Here is a 7,298-nt window from a genome sequence, read left to right as displayed (position 1 = left end):
ACGTGTGCTGTTTCGCTGTTACCGTTAATCAAAGTTGACCAATTTTTGCTCAAAATTTTTCTATGCCATAATTTTATTGAGCAGTGTATTTTGCATGTAATTATATATAATTATATGTGGAACTTTTTTTCTCGGGTACACAAGGTTCTCGCCCAAATTACAGGGATTTAATTCTTTGACATAAAGAAGGACCAACGAATGCATTGTTTCGAACAATGTCATTGCGTTCATACACGATGTAGACTCATATTTTGAAATATAGGAGCGTCGACTCGTTGTATGTGCTTTAACTATAATGATTTTCAAACATTTTTCATGTCCGCTCCTCAATCTTAGAATTCCCATGAAATAAAAAACATTCCTGAGGTTTGGACGTAATATCTACTTAGTATATAGAAATCTGGGTATGACAACGACGATTTTTTAAATAGATATTTCAACATTGAGAATTTGCATCGCAATATCTTAAGGCACGCAAAAGAAAAATAAAGATATTTTTCTTATATAAAATTTAAACTCAAATTATCGATTACGGTCAACAGCTTGGTCTAGCTGTTTCTGAAATTCGGTTACTCGCTTTTTATATCATACATATACACGATGTGGTCTCGAGTTACACGTGTACATACATACTTTGCGCGAGGTCTTACGTTATTTCTTGATTTATAAAATTCACCTCAAAGCTTTTAAAATGCAACACATATTCCAACTGTTATTAATATATATTTGAAATTTATTATTTGTACTATCTGTAAAACAAAATAAAATACAGTGAATCGGAATCGTTGGCTCGCTAACAATAAATAATTCCAACATCATATTAATGCCTATTACACAAATCTAATTATCGCGCGCTAAGCGTCGAACTTACACTACAATGAAGAATGTTGAGCGTATACATACTTCGTAAAGTTATCCCACGATTTTTTTATATATACGTATAAGATAGTATCAAAAATTTCCCAAACTTAATTTATAAAAAAATTTTAGACTTATTCTGTTTACAGCTAACTTCCATTCCCTTCGAAGCATCCTTTTGTGATTTGATATATAGCGCTTCAGCCATGCTTTAAACACTAGAAATCTTTTTTCTGTAACATATGTTCTTCAAAGATAGTCTGCGATTCAGCTTCAATCTTCTGTACTGTCTCGAAACGTCGACCTTCGATAAAACTAGGAAAATCGGCCGCCGATACTTTCAAAACTGCTTTATTAAACTTTTGAATAATAAAGTTCTATACAGTGCTTCAGTGGATTCATGTTTAAAAAAAGACTGAATATCAGACGACGGATACATAAGTCGATTGCGTACAACTTCTGAAAATATTAGAAAAATTGCAAAAATTGTTTGTGAGAACGTGTCAACGACATCATTAGAATTTCCTACGGAGTCTGTTAGGCGATCTTCATTAATGATTTGAATATGCATTACGTTGTTACCAAATTCGTCGTTAGAGTTTCTGACAGGTACGTCACCTTAAAAATACAAGTTTTTAACACAATAAACACAATAGTTTTTAAAAGACAATAACATTTCTATCGTTTCCCGTTTCATCCGTATTCATCAGATTTAGTACTTTGTGATTTCCTTTTGTTTGCAAAAATAAAACTAAAATTTAACTAAAAAAAACGACGTTTCGAGACGGTACAGAAGATTAAGGCCTAATCACAGATAGTGTTTTATAGAAAAAAGATTTTCAGATAGCATTTAAAGAAGCATGGTTGGGTATGCTGTATCAAGTCACAAGGAACTACTTCAAAGAGGATAGGGGTCTATTGTTATAAGGTAAGTCTAATTTTTTATAACGTCCAGGAAATTTTTGATACTCCATATAACTCGTGCATGAAATTCACGTTGTATGAGTTTTTAACAGACGATAGAGTGGAATAAAAGATGTAATTTTGTAATTTCATGAACGCGGTTAATACGATTAGTATCTACTTATAACAGGCTTCACACTTCATATAAATCAAGATATGATCAAAATATGATGTAATATGGCAGCACAAACATCGAAATTATAAATTTTATTTCATTCGATCGTCATTTTTGTAATCTCATTGCAGTATTGCGACGTTTGTAAACACTTTGTCGACTATTTCGCTATTATTTATACTATTGCTCTGCCGACGCTGCAGATCTAATGACAGGTACATGAAATAAATTAGATAACACTTACGTTTATTAAATACGAGCGATGTGATATTAAACACGTCTATAATATTTATGGCAGCATAAATATACGCACGGGGCAATCCGGGCCCGGAATCGTACCGTCCGTCCCCATTCGATAAACATAAACATGACGGATGACGGTCTGAGACGCCCGATACCTTACACAAAAATACAAAAATTTGCCGTCTAGAAAAAGAAAATAATTTTTTATGGTCTTTGACGCGCTGAATCCAAATCTACCAGCCCAAATGTTCTATTACGTTTAAGTTTTTGAGAAAAACGAGATTAAAACTTCAAAAAAAAAAGCGTTTTTTTATTATCTTTTAAAATTTGTAGTTGGTAAATCCGATATACTAGAGTTTTGTTTTATATTTATAAACTAGTACACATCTCTTTTTGTACTTAAAGTGAAATAGGTACATGTTTGATATTTGTCGAAAACAATAAGAAACAAATTCTTTAGAGACTTTGAAAAAATCAAATTAAAGTTTCAACATTATACTTTAAAATAAATATATTGAATGTTACACCGTAGGAATCATCACATATCTAGCGTACCTTGTTTTAGGCGTAAGCGTACGTGTATAGAATATTAGAATGACATAGGATTGTATTAAGATTCATAGCATATCATATTTTTTTTATTTATTAAATTCTTAATTGTTCTCATTTTTATATGCAATAGTTTGTCTGTGAATCTAAATGCAATCCTATAACGTTATTATATAATATCCTATAATGTTACATACATAATATTTATCCAAATTATACTAAAGCGCGCATAGAAGTTTTATGGTTTCTATGATAAAAGATTCAATATTTTTATTTTAAAATGTAACTATTAAATAAATAAATATCTAGTTTGTATTTGTAAAAAATATATATAGATACTTTACTTACTTATCCTTGTCGTGTTACCTAATCTGTTTGTTTTAAAAAGTAATGTTCAAGCTATAATTTGAAGCATTTACAAAGTTTCTAATATATTGAGTACTATAAATTTTCAAACACGTTGAAAACATGTATTAATACATATCACTCACAAATAAAGAATTTGATTTTCAATATGTCTACGAGTACCTGTATCGTTGTACTTGTCACTTATAACAATCCATGACGATAATGTTAGATGGAAGAAACTCTCCGTTTTACGCTTATTGCACAATTTAATAATATTACTAATATCATTACAATCTTCGAAAACAAAAGACGTAGTCTCACTTTGTTTGCCAATTGCGACGTCAAATTAATGCAAAAATACGGGCGTAATAATAAATGCGAACATAGAGCTATCGTGATAAACGTTTGATGAATGTTATCGGATATTGCTGTATGTAAGAACAACAGCCGATTGCACCGATATTGCTTAGCACTAATATCAATTAATTAAACTGCCACTCATTAGGATATCTGATGGATATTATAAATACGGATATTATAAACAATCTGACAAAAAATTTGGCAATGCTTCTATAAAGAAATCGCATTTAACTTAGATCTTTAAAACTATCTTGAAGAAAGAAAGAGTACCCTATGCAAACATATTTTAGAATATAAATTAATCCGTTTAATATTTTAACGAAATAAATTTTAAATAGTTTTTTAATGCTATGGCGATGCAACCGGATATATATTCCGCTATATTCCGTTTGATTCCAAGATGAACCCGCAATTCAGCAGGAATGTCGCGAACTTCTTCATTCTAGCCTACGGAAGTTATACGATTGTTATGATGACAAATAAATAATTTATGTACAAAGCCAGCGAAGCTTTTTGTCGAGTGGATGTGAAGAGGGGGACCGAGGGCAGTGTCGGGTGTGTTCGTTTCCGGCGTTCATTTAATTGCTGGCTCTTCGCTTCGCGTCGAATTGTATCTTGAATGAAGGACGCCAGATCTCGGCAACCTTGCAGTCGAAGTTGCCGTGCGCGTTGTTTTACAATAACCGTTATCACAATATTATCCTATAAAAAGCGGTTGCATTAAGAGAAATTAGCAAGAACCCATTCTGTGAAGTTACACTTATAATCTCCGAAATTAAGGATCAGTATTGGAAACATTGGATTATTTCCCATCTCATTTCTATTTCCTAAGTGGTTTTACTTTCATAAGCCAATAAACAAAATAATCTTTAGAATCCTCATTTAAAAATTTGTTTAAGACACTTCCCCAATTTGAAAAAGTAGGAATTCATTATTTTACAGAATAAACCTTATTAATTTATCGTAATCCACCAATCTTATAGGATGATAGGAAACGATTGTATTATTGAACAAGGCAAGCCTGCTCTGCCTATTAAAACGAAATTATAGGGTTGTTAACTCGACTGGTGGTTGACCCATTTTTGTTCGCAAAGTCGCGACATCATCCTCTATCTGAATTAATAATTTGTATTTCTGCAAAAAAAAGAAACAATTTTATTGAAAGACTAAATTATAAATATCTCTCAGTAAACCTTCTCTCTTAATTTGTTTGTATTTACCGTCCTATTATCGCCTGGTGTAGTCATCCAAGCATAGACCATGTACCCAGGTATGCAGAGCATGGAGGATAGCGCTGTGAACCAGCCTAACACATGCGACCACCACGGGTACTCGTAATCTAGATACTTTATAGGTGTCCATTGAACCAGATTGAAGACAAACACCCCCTAAATTTAAATTAAATGTTGAATATTATAGATATGAAAATTAAATGTATATATTGCTGAAAAAATTTATAGCAGAAAAATTTTAAGCAAAAATGGACCAACTTGGCTGACAATAACTCCGCAAAAAATCACTATAGGACCATGAATTTTTTAAAATTAAAACTTGGAATCTTTACTTTAAGATACTATGTCTCAATTTTAAATTTAATGCACTCCTACCATTGTAAATCCTTAACCCTAGACTACCACATCATATTTGCCACCCAAATCTACCACACTGGGTAAAATTTACCTGGCCTATCTATTTTGTTGCGTAACTTCAGTTCAAACGCATCGATTTAGAACCTTTTTTTTAATCTATACGCCAGACAGTAAGAAAGGCGACTGAATGGATAGTAACATTCAAAGATCTTAAGAACATGAACAATTTGCAAAAATGTAAATCAGCTTTTATATCTTTTCCGAAAAAGGCTAATTTTTCTTTTACATTGCAGTTCTTTTCAGAGACGAATAAAAAAAAGTAAAGCATAGTTTCTAAAAGAACATGAGTGGTATTTTCAAAAGAAAAATACTTCATATGGCTTTACTTTAAAAAACATTTATTTAACCGAGTGAACTAGATGTCGAATTATAGACCGATTGTCGAATTTTACGCGTGGCTGGAATGGTAGTACCAAGTAGAATAACGTGGCTAATTATGATGGAAAGTTATAGAGGACACTTGTAAGTTTGTTCCACCTCCACATCGCGACCCCACTTCTTCAACCCTGTCGGAATGGCACGCACTTCAAAAATGGTGAGGATAAATTTTACCCAGGTGTAGTAGTCTAGGGTTAAATCTGACAGCATATTTGCCATGTTGAAAAGTTTGACGGAATGTACGGACTTGTTAAATTTTTTTGCAGCGGCGTAAAACTCGGACCATTATTCTCTTTAATTTAAAAAAAGCAAGTCACTGCGATTTTTCTTCTCAAAGTTACAGTATTTTTAAGTAACCCTTGTATTTTTGTTATATACTGCCGGCATTGGCATATCTGATGTGCATCACAGAAAAAATGTCGGAATTTGCAAATCGTGCAGTATATGGTGTGTATAAATTTTAGAAACGTGTGTTGCTTGATTACTATATTTGCAGCCGCTTTTTCGTGTTAATGTAGATTTTAATATCTTCCTTGCGACTTTATATTATTCCAGATTTGAAATAAGCTTTTGATAAGTTTCGAGATTTGACATGTTGCCTTGCTAAACCACATGCACGCACGCACACACACGATGTGCAAAATCCGACTTGCAACCTCTCCGTAGTGCATATCGGATAATCAATCCCACAGTAGTACACATGACAAAATGCAAGGGTTACTTTAAAACGCAACTTTAAAATGTAACTTTGCGAAAAAAATCGTAGTAACTTGCTTTTTTTTTAAATTAAAGGAGAAGGCTCGAGTTTCATACCGCAGCAAAGGACATCTTCGAAAAAAATTTTAGCAAGTTGTGCATTCAAACTTTGCAATTTTCAATGTAGCAAACATGCCTTTAGATTTACGGATTTACAATAGAAGTGCATTAAACTTAAAATCGAGAGTATCTTAAAGTAAAAGAAAAGAGATTTCAAGCTTTAATTTTATAAAAATTTATAATTCTACAATAATTTTTCGCGGAGTTATCCGTCAACCAAAAAGTTGGTCAATTTTTGCTCCAAATTTTTCTATGCTATAACTTTTTAAGCAATACATAATATTAATATAATATAATATCTTTAAAAAAAAAGAAAAAGATTACGCCAAGTATATATAAAAAAGTATCGTACATTACATCCTTCTTAAACCAAAAATATTATTTTAACAAATAAAAATTGTCCAAAAACAAAAATGAGATCATACAATTTGCTAAGTATTTGATTAGACATCGAAACAAAAATATTTTTCTAGTAAACCGTTTAACCATTCAAAAGTACATGCAGCAAAAGTTTAATACCACTGTCTTTCCAAATTAATATTTTTAAGTTTCATAAAACAGACTTAAAGTGACTAAAATGACCAATGGAATCACAATGAAGCAAAAACTTGGCGTGCCCGGATTACATTAATATTTAATTAATAAGATGTATATAAAATGCGAGCATGCCAAGTTTTTGCTTCACTGTAATCCCATTGGTCATTTTAGTCACTTTAAGTCTGGTTTATAAAACATAAAAATATTTGGAAAGACAATGACATTAAACGTTCGCTGCATATACTTTTGGATGGTTAAACGGTTTACTAAAAAAATATTTTTGTTTCTATGTCTAATCAAATACTTCGCAAATTGTATAATTTCATATTTGTTTTTGGACAATTTTTATTTGTTAAAATAATATTTTTTGTTTGGGAAGGATGTAATGTACAATACTTTTTTATATACTAGGCGTAATCTTTTTCTTTTTTTTTAAAGAGTTTTGGTCTGTCTCTTATACACATCTCTGAGCGGGCTGGCAA

The 7,298-nt window shown here is 31.7% G+C and overlaps 1 long non-coding RNA gene across 1 annotated transcript; it reads right to left on the bottom strand.

Annotated features, from left to right (window-relative positions):
- Window positions 1-712: 712 nt before the first annotated feature.
- Window positions 713-4,818, bottom strand: LOC105455166. The gene is made up of 2 exons (XR_975089.1): window positions 4,657-4,818; window positions 713-4,570 (listed from the first exon to the last, which is right to left on the bottom strand). It is a non-coding gene; the product is annotated as an uncharacterized LOC105455166 (long non-coding RNA).
- Between the last annotated feature and the right edge of the window lie 2,480 nt (window positions 4,819-7,298).

The sequence above is a fragment of the Wasmannia auropunctata genome, unplaced genomic scaffold (assembly GCF_000956235.1).
Source record: "Wasmannia auropunctata unplaced genomic scaffold, wasmannia.A_1.0 LD336106.1, whole genome shotgun sequence".
NCBI classification, from domain to species: Eukaryota; Metazoa; Arthropoda; class Insecta; order Hymenoptera; family Formicidae; genus Wasmannia; species Wasmannia auropunctata.
This window is presented reverse-complemented; position numbering and strand designations above follow the sequence as displayed.